The following is a 17,590-nucleotide window of genomic DNA, read 5'->3' on the forward strand; positions in this document are numbered from 1 at the left end:
TATTATTTAATCTCAAGGAGATTGATTGATGTTGGTGTCCCTTGTTAATTTCACATAGTTTTGAAATGTACCTGAATCCTCACAAATAAACTGTTCTTTTTGAAGGAAAACACACATAGGCAAGTATAATTGAAACCAAAATTCCTTTATTAAGGGCTCAGAACCAAACAAAGAGGGAGGCAACGCTGGATAAACAGCAGAAATTAGCGAAGCCTTGGACCCCCAGGGCAGACATCAATTCTTGAACATTAAAATTGGTGGCCTGAGGAGTCCATATGTAAGGGAGTGCAGTCTGGTCCAGAAATCCCAGAGATCCGGAAAGCAGCAGATGACATCTGTGTCCCCAGGCTGTGGTACCACAAGAGGCTGCATCTTTTGCCAGACCAGACTGGATCCAGGGCCATCACTTTCTGGTCTTCCTTCCACGCTTCCTTCCTGGCTGTGGCTCTGCTGTTGGAGATGTGGCAGGAGGAGGAGTAGGACCTAGAGGAGGAGGAGGACTAGTAGGACCTGGAGGAGGAGGAGGAGGAGGAGGAGGACCTGGAGGAGGAGGAGGAGGACCATGTGTGAGGTCACAAATGTGGGTCTCAGATGTTATTTGGGCCCTCAACCCCTTATTGAGAGCTTCCAACATTAATGACTCACACATGAGTTGTTGGCCCTCCTCCATCCGCTGCATTTTACAGGCAATTATGGCAGCAAAGTCCTCCTCCACAGTGTGTGGTGCTCCCAGGGCCTCTGTAAAAAAAAAGGGACATGGTTGTAATGTTTTGCATCATCAATCACAATCATAAATCAGTACTCCAAACTAACATCTAGTTAACATCATTAATTGGACAACCTGAAATATTTAGAGGAATGCTATACCAGGCTCAATCTGGGCTCCTCCACATGTTGCTGCCTGGAAGGCCCAGGTTGGGCGTCAGAAGCCTCAGCTGGGGGGGAAGGAAGCGTGGAAGACTGGAGAGTGATGACCTGGGTTCAGTCTGGCTTGCCAGAAAATGCAGCCTGTCATAGTTCCACATCCTGGGGACATAGATGTCATCTGCTGCTCCGGATCTCTGCGAATCCTTGACTTTCTGGCGCTCCCTTACATATGTGCTCCTCAGGCCACCAATTAGGATCTTCAAATATGTGATGTCTGCCGTGGGGATCACCTGCTTCACAATTTCCAACAATTGATCCAGTGCTGCCTTCCTCTTTGTTTGGTTCTTATAATGTGGGTGGTTGATCTCCCACAGACAAGGCAGCTCCCTGAACATGTCAATAAATATTGCCATGAATCAGTATCGTTCAAGATATCCATTTTCACTGCAAGACACAACACAAGACAAACCCTAATGTCAGCCAAAACTCTCCTAATCTTGTTACAATATAAGCCTCAATCTAGAAGCAGTATAGGCCCAAGTTTGTCTCTTACCTTCGTTCTTACGATCGGCGCCTCCGTAAAACTCCGTCTGGGCGATGACTCCACCATCGGACATCCGGCCATTCTTCCCCACGTCCACATACAAGAAGTCGTAATTAGCTGACACCATCGCCAACATCACAATACTATTGAACCCCTTGTAATTATAATAGTACGACCCCTAGTTGGGTGGTGGGACGATGTGGACGTGTTTCCCATCAATTGCCCCTCCGCAGTTAGGAAAGTCCCACCGCTGGGCGAAGTGGGAGGCCACAGTCTGCCATTCCTGTGGCGTGGAAGGAAACTGTTGAGGAAAACAAAAAAAACTTAGTATTTTTGCACATAAACATGGAAAGCAGATTAGACACAAAAATTCTTGGCCAACATCCAGATAACATTTCTTAAGGGGAATTTTACAACACCAAAGTATAAGGTACACCTATCATATTCCCCCTCCCCCCCTCTCATGGGCCATTTCTAACATTATAGGGGGGGAGTCTTGGACAGGTAACCCTCTTCACTTCATTGAGAGATGAATGCCTAATAGGGATGAGCTTCGTGTTCGAGTCGAACCCATGTTCGACTCGAACATCGGCTGTTCGATCGTTCGCCGAATTGCGAATGATATGGGCTGTTCGCGCCAAATTCGTGTGGCGCGTCACGGCCCATAATTCACTGCGGCATTGCAGTGCATTGCTTGCTGATGATTGGCCAAGCATGCACTATGACCCGCATGCTTGGCCAATCACAGCGCCGCCTTAACAGAGAGCCATAATTGGCCAAAGCCAAGGAGGCTTTGGCCAATTATGGCTCAGGGGATTTAGTACACGCCCCACACTATATAAGGCCACCTGCACGGCGGCCCTGTGCAGTGTGTTCCGGTGTGCTTAGAGAGAGAGAGAGACAGTGTCATTTCATTTGAGTTAGCTAGATTAGGCAGGACAGTCAGTCAGTTAGCTGCACTTAAAGTGTATTGTGTATATATATGCATCCCAGGTGTTGCATATATATATATATATATATATATATATATATATATACACTGTATTCAGTTTAGCTAGATCCGTTCCTGTTATCTTCTAGACTATTTACATTTAGTGCAGTGCGTCCTGCTCACAGTGTTCAGCTAGATCCGTTCCTGTTATATTCCTACTGACAGGCAGGCTTGTCTTGTTACAGTATTTTGAAGAAAATTACTGGTGTTCTTTTGATCCTATTAGTACCACAGTCAGGCAGCTAGACTATTTACAGTTAGTGCAGTGCGTCCTGCTCACAGTGTTCTGCTAAACCTACAAGTTAGTGGGGTGCGTCCTGCTCACAGTGTTCAGCTAAACCTACAAGTTAGTGGGGTGCGTCCACCTCACAGTGTTCAGCTAAACCTACAAGCTAGTGGGGTGCGTCCTGCTCACAGTGTTCAGCTAGATCCGTTCCTGTTATCTTCTTACTGACAGGCAGGCTTGTCTTGTTACAGTAAATACAGCTACCTGAAGAAAATTGCTGGTGTTCTTTTGATCCTATTAGTACCACAGTCAGGCAGCTAGACTATTTACAGTTAGTGCAGTGCGTCCTGCTCACAGTGTTCTGCTAAACCTACAAGTTAGTGGGGTGCGTCCTGCTCACAGTGTTCAGCTAAACCTACAAGTTAGTGGGGTGCGTCCACCTCACAGTGTTCAGCTAAACCTACAAGCTAGTGGGGTGCGTCCTGCTCACAGTGTTCAGCTAGATCCGTTCCTGTTATCTTCTTACTGACAGGCAGGCTTGTCTTGTTACAGTATTTTAAAGAAAATTGCTGGTGTTCTTTTGATCCTATTAGTACCACAGTCAGGCAGCTAGACTATTTACAGTTAGTGCAGTGCGTCCTGCTCACAGTGTTCTGCTAAACCTACAAGTTAGTGGGGTGCGCCCTGCTCACAGTGTTCAGCTAAAGCTACCTGTAGAAGGTTGGTGGTGTTCTCATACTACAGGCAGGCAGTTGATTTTGCTAGCTGCAGTATCAGTACATATATATATATATATATATATATATATATCCCAGCTTAGTGCAGCTACAGGCCATTAGTATGTCTGGAAGGCCAAGAAGGAGAGGCAGACAGTCACAAGCCAATAAGAGAGGGCAAGCAGGCTCTGTGTCTAGTGCTGGTCGTGGAGACGGTGCATCCTCATCAGCACGTGGCCATGGGACACGCTTGGCCTTTTTTTCGGCAGCTGGCCATGTTGAGCCGCAACATGCGGAAGACTTGGTCGAGTGGATGACCAAGCCGTCCTCATCCTCCTCATCCTCTCTCACCCATGCCCAGGGTACTTTGTCTGGCAAAGCAGCGGCCTCTTCCCTTGGCTCAATGTCATCAGTGACTCCTTCCCTAGCCCCACCATGTCCTCCTGAGGAGTCCCTCGAACTGTTTGACCACAGTGTTGGGTACATGCTCCAGGAGGATGCCCAGCGTTTGGAAGGCTCTGATGATGATACTGAGCTCGATGAAGGCAGTAACACGAGCACGGACAGAGGGGGTGCCCAAGAAGGACAGCAATCTGGCAGTCATGCTCCCCCTGCTGCAGCATACTGCCAGGTTTGCTCCAGTGATGAGGAGGGAGGGGATGATGAGGTCACTGACTCAACGTGGGTGCCTGATAGGAGAGAGGAGGAGGAGGAGGAGGAGGAGGAGGCGGCACATCACCAACGAGGCAGGATGCCCTCCAGGGGCCAGCCTAAGGGCAGCACATTGACTGCATCACACCCCAAAGCTCCACATGTGCAGGGCGCTGCAGTCTCTGCGCGTTATTCAAAAAGTTCTTTGGTGTGGGCCTTTTTTGAGACGAGTGCATCAGATCGCACCGCTGCTATTTGCAACATATGTCTCAAGCGTATCTCGCGTGGCCAAAACATCTCCCGCTTGGGTACCACATGCTTGACCAGACATATGTTGACCTGCCATGCAGTTCGTTGGCAAGCGTATCTAAAAGACCCACACCAAAGAACAAAGAGGACCTCTGCTTACTCCTCATCAGCTGAGATTTCCAACCCCACTAGACCTTCAGTCCTCTCTGAGACCTGCACTGAGAGGAATGAAGGTGTAGAATTAGGTGTGTCACAGCCACGTACTTGTGGGCAATCTGATTTTGGTACACCGACGTCAGATTGTACCAGGCAAATTTCCCTGCCCCAGCTGCTGCACCGCCGAAAGAAGTTTGCTCCCAGCCATCCACATGCCCAACGGTTGAATGCTAGCTTGGCAAAATTGCTAGCACTTCAACTGCTGCCTTTTCAGTTGGTAGACTCTGCCCCCTTCCGTGAGTTTGTGGAATGTGCGGTTCCTCAGTGGCAGGTACCCAAACGCCACTTTTTCTCACGGAAGGCAATTCCGGCTCTCTACCAGCATGTGGAAGGCAATGTCCATGCCTCGCTGGACAGGGCGGTCAGCGGTAAGGTGCATATTACCGCTGACTCATGGTCCAGCAGGCATGGACAGGGACGTTACCTAAGTTTCACGGCGCATTGGGTGACTCTGCTGGCAGCTGGGAAGGATGCAGGACAAGGTGCAGTAGTGTTGGAGGTTGTTCCGCCACCACGCCTACAAAATGCTAATGATTGTGACACACCTCTCTCCTCCACCCCCTCCTCTTCTTCTTCCTCCATGGCCTCTTCCTCGGAACCAGCGGTGCTCCGTAGTCGTTCAAGGGGCTACGCAAGTACGCAGGCCAAAAGATGCCATGCGGTGCTTGAGCTGGTGTGCTTGGGGGACAGGAGCCACACTGGGGCAGAGGTTCTGTCAGCTCTGCAGGGGCAGGTTCAGAGGTGGTTGATGCCACGCCAACTTAAGGCAGGAATGGTGGTTTGCGACAATGGCACCAACCTCCTCTCTGCCCTCCGACAGGGACAAATGACCCATGTGCCCTGTTTGGCTCACGTCCTTAACTTGGTGGTGCAGCGGTTCTTGGGCAGGTACCCGGGCTTACAGGATGTCCTGAGGCAGGCCAGGAAAGTCTGTGTGCATTTCCGCCGGTCATATAATGCCAGTGCTCGGCTGACGGACCTCCAAAAGGAGTTTAACCTGCCCAAGAACCGCCTAATCTGTGACATGCCCACCAGGTGGAACTCAACGTTGGCCATGCTGCAGCGGCTGCACACGCAGCAGAGGGCCATCAATGAGTACCTGTGCGACTATGGCACCAGGACAGGGTCAGGGGAGCTTGGTTTTTTTTCCCCACGCCAGTGGGCCATGATCAGGGATGCATGCACTGTCCTGTCACCATTTGAGGAGGCCACGAGGATGGTGAGCAGTGACAGTGCATGCATCAGTGACACTGTCCCCCTTGTCCACCTGTTGGAGCACACGCTGCGTGGAATAATGGACAGGGCACTTGAGGCAGAACAGAGGCAGGAAGAGGAGGACTTCCTTAGCTCTCAAGGCCCCCTTTATCCAGACAGTGTTCCTGCGTGCCCGCCGATCACACAGGAAGAGGACGAGGAGGAAGAGGAGGAGGAGGAGGAGGAAGATTGTGTCAGTATGGAGGTGGAGCCTGGCACTCAGCATCAGCAGCAGTCTTTAAGGGATCAGTCCCAAGAAACACATGGACTTGTATGTGCCTGGAAGGAGGTGGCTGTGGACCATGTCGTCCTTAGTGACCCAGAGGACTCCGGACCGAATGCCTCAGCAAACCTACGCTGCATGGCCTCCCTGATCCTGCAAAGCCTGCGTAAGGATCCTCGTATTCGTGGTATCAAGGAGAAGGACCAATACTGGCTGGCAACCCTCCTTGATCCACGTTACAAGGGTAAGGTTGCGGACCTTATCTTGCCATCGCAGAGGGAGCAGAGGATGAAACATCTTCGGGAGGCCTTGCAGAAAGGTCTGTGCAACGCGTTCCCAGAGACTGGGAGGTTACAAACTCCTGTTTCTGGACAACGTGTTGCTGAGGCTTCGGTCAGTCAAAGAAGGAGCGGTGGAGAAGATGGACGTCTGACCGATGCGTTCAGACAATTTTTTGGTCCGCAGCCCCAAGGTATGATCGGTTCCAGCAACCATCGCCAGCGTCTGTTTTACATGGTGCAGGAATACCTAGGGGCAAGATCAGACTTGGACACCTTTCCCACCGAAAATCCTCTGGGTTACTGGGTCTTGAGGATGGATCACTGGCCAGAGCTTGCACAGTATGCAATTGAGCTACTGGCCTGTCCTGCATCCAGCGTTCTTTCGGAACGCACATTCAGTGCTGCTGGAGGCGTGGTAACCGATCACAGGGTGCGTCTGTCCACTGACTCGGTCGATCGACTGACCTTCATAAAAATGAATGAGTCTTGGATCACCACCAGCTACCAAGCACCTGATGCTGATGTAACCGAATAATTTTTTTTGAAATCTCAGATCCCTTCAAAGACTGCCTATGCTGATGCTGAGTGACTATCCCTGAGTAATTATCCTCTTCCTCCTCAATCATCACGCTGATAGCTTGTAAGAACATTTTTGGTTCTGGGTGCCACCACCAGTGCCTAAGGCACAATTTTTCAGCCCCTGTTTAACAGGGGCGTGTAATTACGATTTTTGATGTAATACTTTGCAGCAGGGCTCGTTCCTGCATTCCAACTAGAGTGTCTGTGAGGGGTTGCAGTGTTGTGGCACCAGCACCAGTGCCTAAGGCCTAATTTTTCAGCTCCTGTTCAACAGGGGCATGTAATTACAATTCTTGATCTAATATCTCACAGCAGAGCCCTGTGAGGGCTTACAGTGTTGTGGCCACAGCAACACCTAAGGCCCAAATTTCTGCTGAGTATATAGGGCAGGACCCTACTTTCAAACAACTAACTTACAAACGACTCCTACTTGCAAACGGAAGGAGACAACAGGAAGTGAAATCTACCCCTAGGAAGGGAAATTCTCTCCTGTAAGAGTTAATATGGGAAAAACATTTCTCCTTTCCACTGATGCTTTCCAATCCATTGGGACAAAAAGTGAGGTGAAATCTTCTGAAGAGGAGGAAAGACAGCAAAACAAATGTCACAGGGGTGATAACCCTTCCCTATGTTTTCCAAAAAGCTTAAAAAAGATTTTTTGGCTGGAGCTAAACACGTTAAAAATGTACCCGTTCAAAATTACAAAGAGATTCTACTTAACAACAAACCTACAGCCTGTATACTGCTGTTCAGAGTATATAGGGCCTGGTGGCCCCACACCTTTCCTTATTTTAATTTGGGTGCGGGGTTCCCCTTAATATCCATACAAGACCCAAAGGGCCTGGTAATGGACTGGGGGGTACCCATGCCGTTTGTCTCACTGATTTTCATCCATATTGCCAGGACCCGACATTACATTAAACCCGCAAGCAGTTTTAAATGAGATTTTTTCCTTTAAAAATGACATTTGGTGCAGGGACTGTTCTAAACACGGGAAACACGCGTCACTTTACAGGCATACTATAGACACCCCTCAGGTACGATATTTAAAGGAATATTTCACTTTTTTTTTTTTACTTTACGCATCATTAAAATCACTGCTCCCGAAAAAACGGCAGTTTTGAAAAGTTTTTTTTGCATTGATACATGTCCCCTGGGGTAGGACCCGGGTCCCCAAACCCTTTTTAGGACAATACCATGCAAATTAGCCTTTAAAATGAGCACTTTTGATTTCGAACGTTCGAGTCCCATAGACGTCAATGGGGTTCTAACGTTCGTGCGAACTTTCGGTCCGTTCGCAGGTTCTGGTGTGAACCGAACCGGGGGGTGTTCGGCTCATCCCTAATGCCTAAATACAGGGTATTACTTGGAACAGCCCTTCCTTAGTTACACTATTGGCAGCCCACTGGACAGGTAAGAAGTGTCATAATACAAAGATATAAATACACACTGTACACATTTTAGCACATTTGGAAATTCTGCTATTACCTTTTAAGATAATAATAGGATACAAAAACTTTAAACAGTACCATTTGAAAGTATACAGGCAGGCCCTTGCACTACATGCTTTGGGGAATTCATCCATAAATCTGACCACAAAAGAGGTGGGTATAGTGTGTATGGGTTTGGCAAAGTCAGCAGATAGATGATTGAGGATAGATAGAGAATTGGGATCAGCTGACTTAGCAGTTGGGGGGAGGGAGGGTTAATAAAAATGATTTGGGGACACTACAAACAAAAGCCTCTGGCATTCTGCCTGAATTTAAAGCACAAATCACATTTCTAAATATTTTAGGGGGTGTTTGGGGTAAAGCACTACTATGGAACTGAGAAAATACATTGTTAAGTGACTACATGAGGTGAATATAGGGCCAGGAGACCATGCTGGGGAGGTAAGTGAAGGCAAATATGTATGAAGGACTAAAAAAATAATTACATAAAAATCCAGCATGAATGAGGACAAAGGGGACATTCACAGCATATTCCAATCATGGTAATTAGGGAATGAGGAAAGAAATACAATATATTAGCAAACATTAAATACAATAAAATGTGATATTAAAGGATAAAAATCTTACCTTCATATACTCCTCCTGCAGGACCTGGATGATGGCAGAACAGGTCCCATAGATAATGATCCCCAGAGCCTGGGTGGAGATGCCTGTCGAGAACTTCAAGTCCTGCAGGCTTCTCCCTGTCGCCAAGTACCGCAGGGTAGCGAGGAGCCTCTGCTCCGGAGTGATGGCTTGGCTCATGCAGGTATCCTGCCTGCTGATATAGGGGGTCAGCGAAGCCAACAAACTGTGAAATACGGGGTCCGTCATCCTGAGAAAGTTCCTGAAATCATCAGGACGGATCTCACGGAGCAAAGGCATATGAGAGAACTGGTCACGCTGAAGCAACCAATTCTTGGTCCATGAACTCCTCCCCACCCTGTTCATTGACTGGACTTGTGTCAAGGTCAGGACCCCAACACCAAGCCCCCACAAAGCACAAACTCTTCGAGGAGTACGTATACGCAACATGGCTAGAAAACGGTCGGCTGCTCAGAACGAAGTAACAGAACGCACTGAAGAACAGCAAGGCCTGTAAAGAATGACCTGAAAAACAGCAACGAGCGGGCAAGATTGCACAGAAAACTCCGATACGAACTGACTGCACACACTGAAGAGCAGATACAAACCCACAAGCACAAACTGAACCGCAGAAAACAATCTGAAAGCCACGAGTCTGAAAAAGCGCAAATCGTCTCTCACCAAACTTTTACTAACACGAGATTAGCAAAAGGAACCCAAAGGGTACCGCGCTTGGTTCTGAACTGGCCTTTTCTAGTCTCGTCGTACGTGGTGTACGTGACCGCGTGGTTGGCGATCGGAAATTCCGACAACTTTGTGCGACCGTGTGTATGCAAAACAAGTTTGAGCCAACATCCGTCGGGAAAAATCAGAGTATTTTTTTGTCGGAATGTCCGATCAATGTCCGACCGTGTGTACGGGGCATAAGGGTTACCGGAAAGTATGGATTCAGTAGGACCTACTCCCTATGAATCAAAAAGACTTGTCGGTGATTCTTCACCAAAAATAGTAGAGCCTGGATGGATATAGGCATTGATACAACTGGATAAAATAATCTTCTCACAAGGACCACCGATCAACAAGAATGGAAGCTCCAAGATATATAAAATGTCATGTGGATTCAAACATATAGGGCCAAAAAGGAATAAAAAACGCACATAGCATAAATCCGCATAACACAAATTTTATTATTAAAGATGAAAGATTTACACTCCCATTTTGGAAGAGATAAAACAAGCGCTTGTTAATCGATAAAATGACGCAATGGGAACAGCAGGCAGGTGTTATTGGTGGCGGTGCTCCATCTCCCCTTTTCATGCACGTTCAGCGGTGGCTTGAAAATTACCATTTGGGGTGTCAAGATACATACGTTTTGGTCATTTTCATTTCATCAAACACTCTTTCTCACTCAGTGGACTTTTTCCTTTACTCATTTTTTCTATTATTGCTTTTAAGTTTATAATAAGTTGTTCACAGTATTTTATGTGTAATTGTTGTAATCACCTGATATCACTGCATTTTATATGTATGGTATACATTGGTTTAATCACCTGATACCATTGCATTTATATACCGTATTTATCGGCATATAACACGCACTTTTTTACCCAGAAAACAGAGGGTAAACTGTGCCTGCGTGTTATATGTCGATATCTGTTTTTTTAATGGGGGGGGGGGGGCGGGGATCGGGCGGTCCGTCTGCCTCTCCTTGCCCTGGGACAGCGCTGCCAGGACAACTCCAGATGACAATACTGCAAGCCCCCTCCCACACACCGCTCCCTGATGCCATTGTATGGCAATTCAAACCCCTCCACCAACGCCGCTCTCCTCCTCCCGCTCCGCCCCCTTCTTCGAGTGTAGCTTGTGATTGGAGGAGGAGAGCGGTCATGTGACCGTCAATGATTCAGAGCCGAGTTATGTCACATGACCGGGTTCACGGCGCCAATGGAGATGTTCAAAAGATCCACAAGTGACAGGAGGAGCGGCGCACGAGAAGGGGCCGGCAGTGATGGCAATGCAGGTATTCAATAGCTCTGATCCAGAGCATGCTGGCAATGCTGTCCCAGGAGACTGGGGGTCTCCTGGGAGTGCAGAGGAGGAGGGAGGCTTTATAAAGAAAGTATCTGTGCACCGTGCAGGGGACTCTGTGTGTTGTGCAGGGGACTCTGTGTGTTGTGCAGGGGACTCTGTGTGTTGTGCAGGGGGCTCAGTGTGTTGTGCAGGGGGCTCAGTGTGTTGTGCAGGGGGCTCAGTGTGTTATGCAGGGGGCTCAGTGTACCATACAGGGGGTCTGTGTGTTATGCAGGGGACTCTGTGTGTTATGCAGGGGACTCTGTGTGTTGTGCAGGGGACTCTGTGTGTTGTGCAGGGGGCTCAGTGTGTTGTGCAGGGGGCTCAGTGTGTTGTGCAGGGGGCTCAGTGTGTTGTGCAGGGGGCTCAGTGTGTTATGCAGGGGGCTCAGTGTACCATACAGGGGGTCTGTGTGTTATGCAGGGGGCTCTGTGTACCATGCAGGGGGCTCATGGGTCTGTGGAAAGTTTTTTTCCTGAAACTTCCCTCTTAAAGTTAAGGTGCGTGTTATACGTCAGTGCGTGTTATACGCCGATAAATACGGTATATGGTATACATTAGTTTAATTACCTGATATCATTATTTCAATACTGCGCATGTATATTGTTAGTTTGGTATCTTCACAATTTTTTTAACTTTGATACATTTTGATGTCTATCAGGTTATCTATGCACTTTAGATCACCCATTTATATTTCAAATTGTTATTAGCACTGCACCATCACTTTTCCTCTTTTACTCTTTGCAATTGTCATTTGCGGTGCTGGCAGCTTCCCCCCCTTTTTTTGGAAAGTGCGGTATTTAGCACATTTTTTTTATATTGTATAATATTGATAACTTTCCTGGTGAACTATGATCTTAGCATAGAGTTTAACATCCGTATTTAATAACGAAATGGGTCTGAAGTTGGCTGGGAGAGTAGGCTCTTTACCTGGTTTTGGAATGGTAACCACATATGCTTTAAGCATTTCGGAGGGAAACAAGGCAGAGGACATTGCTGCAGAGTAGATCGACTTCAGTGTTGGGGAGAGAGTGTTTTGGAAGATCTTATAGTAGTTGTTTGTTAGGCCATCAGAGCTTACTGCACGGAAGGGTTTTAATCACTTTCTGGATCTCTGATTCGGTGATAGGAGCATTTAGAAATGTTAGTTGTTCTTCTGACAAGGAGGGTAGCATAAGATCTGCCAGAAAGTTTTGAATATCATTGTCTGTATGTTGTGGGGTATTAGGGTCCTCCTTGAGGTTATACAGAGAAGAGTAATATTTAGCAAATGAGTTTGCTATTTCCTTTGAGTTAAGAATTTTACTCTTATCTGTAGGATGAAACAGAAAGGGAATCTTTGTTTGGGACTTACAGTCTTTCAATCTTTGAGCCAGAAATTTACCAGCTCGGTTGCCGGACGAGTAGTGCGTCAGTTTTAAGGAGTTAATATGTTTATCATATTGTTCTATGAGCATAAATCTGAGATCCGAGCGAAGTTTAGACAGCTTATTTGCTGTGACAGTATCTACAGTGTTTTTATTTTGGGTTTTAAGCTCTCTAATATCTTTAAGGAGTTGATCTAGCTTCTGTATCCTCTACCTCTTTGCCCTTGAGCCCAGTTGCAGGAGAAATCCCCCTGATGAAGTCCTTGTGGGAACACCATAAGGTAAAGGGGTTAGATATGGATTGAGTGTTCAGTGCAAAATATTCAGTCAAATTATTGGTTATAGAAGTCACGAGTGCAGGTACTTTAAACAGATGGGAGTTAGCATGCCACACATATGCATGGGTATACTCCTCTCTCACTGTTATAGAGACAGGTGCGTGGTCGGACCACATGATGTCATGGATAGTGTAAGAAGATACGGCTTGTAGTAGATTTTTTATCAACTAGGATTAGGTCAATTCACGAATACGAATTATGCCTGTGAGAAAGAAATGTATATTCACGTTCACTTGAATGCTGACATCGCCAGACATCATAAACATCCTCAGCGTGGAGCAGGGGTTCTAGCATAGGTGGAGGACGTTTAGACTTGGAAGTGGTGTCCATCTTAAAATCCACCGATATGTTATAGTCCCCACATATTAACAAGGCCCCCTTCTTGGTAGTGATGACTTTGTTGAATAATTTCCTCAGAAAGCGAAGTTGATGCGTGTTGGGTGCATAGAGGTAGACTAGCGTGTAAAGCTTGTTATTGAGTTCTCCCACCAGGATCAGATATCTCCCTCCAGGGTCTGCATGTAATTCCTGAAGGGTGGAGGCAACAGAGTCTTTAACCGCAATAAGCACTGCCTTCTGTTTCTTAGGTGCTGAGGCCATGTATATGTGTGGAAAGTTTTTATGGTGAAAAATGGGGGTGTTGGAAGCCATGAAGTGCATTTCCTGTAAACACAGGAGGTCAGAGTGCAGGTTAAGGGCTTCCCTCCATACCGAGGATCTTTTTTGCTGGATGGTTTAATCCATGCACATTGAAAGATACTAGTTTAAGTACCATAATGGGAGGTTACATAGGAATGATAACAGTACTTTATAGGATCCCTGGCATCTCTCAGAGGGTTGATTTGGAGAGGGTTGTAGACTTTGGCATGTCTGTCGTTGTCCTGTTCCATTAGGGTCGTGGTTCATCTCAGGAAGGGAAAGCCAATAAAAGGGGAAAAAAAGGATAATAAAGGAAATAGTCAGAGTAAATATGACCAACAAGGTAAAAAAGCAGATTCTGACTGGAATCTGGTGGCAGATATACTGCACATTTGTCGGGGGTTCGGGGAGATTCTTGGGCTGTAAGCTCCATAGTGTTTCAGGAATCAGGTTTACCTGTTGTATTTGAGGTGTTCAGGTGGAATGTTTTTTATTTTTCTTCTTATGTGACACTACTTGCCAGTTGTTTTGTTCACCTAGTTTAGGTGCAGAGGAGGCTCCATCGGGGGTTGGCTCAGGTAGAATGTCCCAAGAGTGGAGAAATGCCAGGCCTTCCTCAGGACTTGTGATTGTTGAGGTATTATCATCATGGGTAATGGTTAGTTTTGTTGGGTATCCCCAGCAGTACACAGTACTGTGGTTGCGGAGGGCTTTTGTGATAGTGATCAAAGATTTGCATTTTTGCATAGTGTATTGCGAAAGGTCCACAAACAGTTGGATGGAGGAATATTCCTCTGGCGGTTGTGAATTTTTGCGAAAGGCCAGCATAAATTGTTCCTTCACGTGGAAAAAGTGTATGTGCATTAGCACGTCTCTAGGGATTAGGGATGGGCTTTATGTTCGGGTTGAACATGAGTTTGACTCGAACATTGGCTGTTCGCTCGTTTGCCGAATAGCGAACAATTTGGGGTGTTCGCGGCAAATTCGAAAGCCGCAGAACACCCTTTAAAAGTCTATTGGAGAAATCAAAAGTGCTAATTTTAAAGGTTAATATGCAAGTTATTGTCATAAAAAGTGTTTGGGGACCTGGGTCCTGCCCCAGGGGAAATGTATCAATGCAAAAGCATTATTAAAATCACTGCTCCTGAAAAAACTGCCGTTTTTAAAACTTTTTTTTTTCATTGATACATGTCCCCTGGGGCAGGGCCCAGGTCCCCAAACACTTTTTATGACAATAACTTGCATATAAGCCTTTAAAATTAGCACTTTTGATTTCTCCAATAGACTTTTAAAGGGTGTTCTGCGGCTTTCGAATTTGCACTTTTGATAATTCATGTTCATGTCCCATAGACTTTAACGGTGTTCGTGTGTTCAAACAAATTTTTTGCCTGTTCGCATGTTCTGCTGCGAACCGAACAGGGGGGTGTTCGGCTCATCCCTACTAGGGATGTTGTCAGGGAGGTGAGCGGTGGATTCTATCAATGACCACGTCTGAGTCAGGCACTGCAGGCAGAAAAGCTTTCATGAGGTCACATGCTATTGTTGCAGTTGCACAGGCTGAATGGCCTCAGGGACCCCATGGATTTTCACATTGTTCCTGCATGACCTATCCTCAAGGTCAGCGACCTTTGCCCTGAACCAAGTCACCTCAGCTTTATCATTGTGTGCATCCACCAAAGAATTGTAGGAGGAGGCGTATTCACTAATTTTTTTTCACATGGTCAACTCTGCCCCCTATTTCCCCTACTTCAGTTTTGAAATTTCTCATACACTCCATCATATCCGCATGAAGGGAGCTTCAGAGAGAGACAAGCATGTCTTTAAGGATGGTGTCTGAGATGAGCTGATTGGTAGCGGGAAAAGCATTTATGGTGTCAGCTAGTTCCCTTGTGTCCTCCATGGAGTCCTGACATGTGCTCACCCTGCTAGTGTAGGCATCTGTTGCCATGTGGGGGTTTAGATTTTGCTGGGCTGAGGGAGAGTGGTGTAGAGGCATCAGGCGAATGCTGCATGGAGCCCCCCTGCGAGCCTGGGCTTGGTATAGCAGACACGGGGCCGCCGGAGGAGGCTGGAGAGCGGCCGCCGGCGCCATTTTGAAGTGTGCCTTGGGCCGCGGGAGGTAAGTAATGCTGGAGTTTCTGTGGGTGAGACATCTGTTTCCTCTTGCAGGTCATCCTGTGGTGTTGTGCGGGTCTTTAGGCAAGTGCGGGTGTGGATGGGGTAACCTGCAGACACCTCAAAATGCTCGGATTCCCAACACTGGAGCGGAGCTGAGAAGTCAGACATCCATTCTGCAGTGCGGGAGCCATGCCCCTTCATGTTTAAGTAATTTTTTAAACTTATTTGTAAGTAATTGGTCTTATGACAGCCATTGGGGTTGGAATAGTTTTATCCCTCCTCTTAAGAAAAAAATATTTTATATTTTATGTTTTATTCTGTAGGTGCTTGTAGTGACATCTACTCCTCATGAATTAAATAGACATTCATGAAATGTGTTGAGTTACTGGATGCACTCTTTGGATTTAATCATGTGGGAACATCTCAAATCGAATATGCGCATTAATACTAATATAATGTATATTTTATACTGATGCATGGTGAATATAATATTTTGTAAATCAGCTTATTATTTTTAATTAGCTTTTTATGTATGTAATGAGATTTGTATGTATTGATTAGTAATTGAGCATATACATGTATTAATTATTTGTTTGTCATTGATATGCCTCATATAAAGTCCCATGGGAAATGTATTGGGTTGTGTACTTGTTAAGTCGGGATGGAGCCACACCACTATATTCACCACATCACAACTAAATTTGTTTGCCCTATACCTGTCAGTAAAGGGGTGCATCTCTGTGAGGTCCAGAAAGTGCTTCAGCAGCACTGACATCTACAAAAGAAAAAAAAGTATTTTAAAATATCCAAAAATGACATTTTAGCACACCTACCCCTCCAAGAATTTGCTTTGTATTTTGGGGAACCTTTGGAGGGGTATGTATGTTGCCAAGCTGTCAATGAAATGTCATTTGATGGCAATATAAACTATATAATGTTTTTCCTTAGGCAATGTCACATCCTACAGCAAGAATGAAAAACAAATTGTATAGAGCCCCCCCCCCCCCCCCAATACATACTAGACACTTTGAACCTGGTGGATTTTTAAGAGTTAACTCATGCAAAAAAATAAAAAAAAATGTGAAGTTCCCCAGGAAATTAATACCAGACCCTTAATCTGAGCATACAGCCTAGTAAGCCTGGAAAGGGTGGGGGTGTGGGGGTGGCAAGCATGTGGACCTGAGGACCTGAACCATACCAATACCAGGCCACATGCCCTCAACATGGTAGTACCTTGCCAGCGAGGGTCCCGCCTGGCAAAGTAACCCCCATATTGAGGGAAGGTGGTACCTTACATTTGTTTCCAAACTGTAAACATAAAAAAATGTCCTTATTACTTATTTTACAAAAAATGTTGTTGGAATCTAATTTTTTTTGGAAACCAATAAGTTAAACATATTTTTATCATTAAATTGTGCATTTTATAGTATGTTGATGTTGTTTATTTATTGGAGATCATTTTTGTATTTGGTTTTTACTCAGTTCAAATCACCCAAAATAAACAAAACAAAACAATAGAAAATAAAACAAAAACAAACAAATAAAATAGGGAAAAGCATCCCAAATATATTGAAAATATACATGTAAAGTGATGAAAATCTCCAGTGCTCATATATCCCCAAAGTATTCACCCAATACCTGTGAGACCCTCCAGCTATTGAAGTAAAACTCACTAGAAGATATGACCTCTAAGCATAGGTAGGTCATAACACGTATATGAATGTCCCAATGTATCCAACACAGAATCCAAAGTCAGTAAATGGGTGGATTTCTCCTATAATCTATCAATTTTCAGATGTTCAAAATAAATCAGAAACTTGCAATTTCATTTATTTGTATTTAATTTACATTTGTATTGTAAATGTCATAACGGTATGGCAGGTCTTAGGGCTAAAAGCAATCTGATTGGTCAAACTGGGCAAAGGGTTGAGGATCCTCAGTTCGGGTTACATATTGTGTCTATAAAAGTATCTGCATTAAACTGGTGACCCTGGCAACACATTTGCATCACTGCCGTGTGAAGTATCACAGACATTGCCCACATGTTGCTGTTGGATCAAATACCGAGAGGTCAGAGTTCACTCGACTGTCACTTGTAAGAAGATTTTGAAGTAAGTAGAAAGAAATTTTGAAGAAAAATATAATTTACAGAGAGTGGGAGGAAATATGCTGGATATGAATTAAGA

Source organism: Aquarana catesbeiana, linkage group LG01, assembly GCF_042186555.1.
Source record: "Aquarana catesbeiana isolate 2022-GZ linkage group LG01, ASM4218655v1, whole genome shotgun sequence".
NCBI classification, from domain to species: domain Eukaryota; kingdom Metazoa; phylum Chordata; class Amphibia; order Anura; family Ranidae; genus Aquarana; species Aquarana catesbeiana.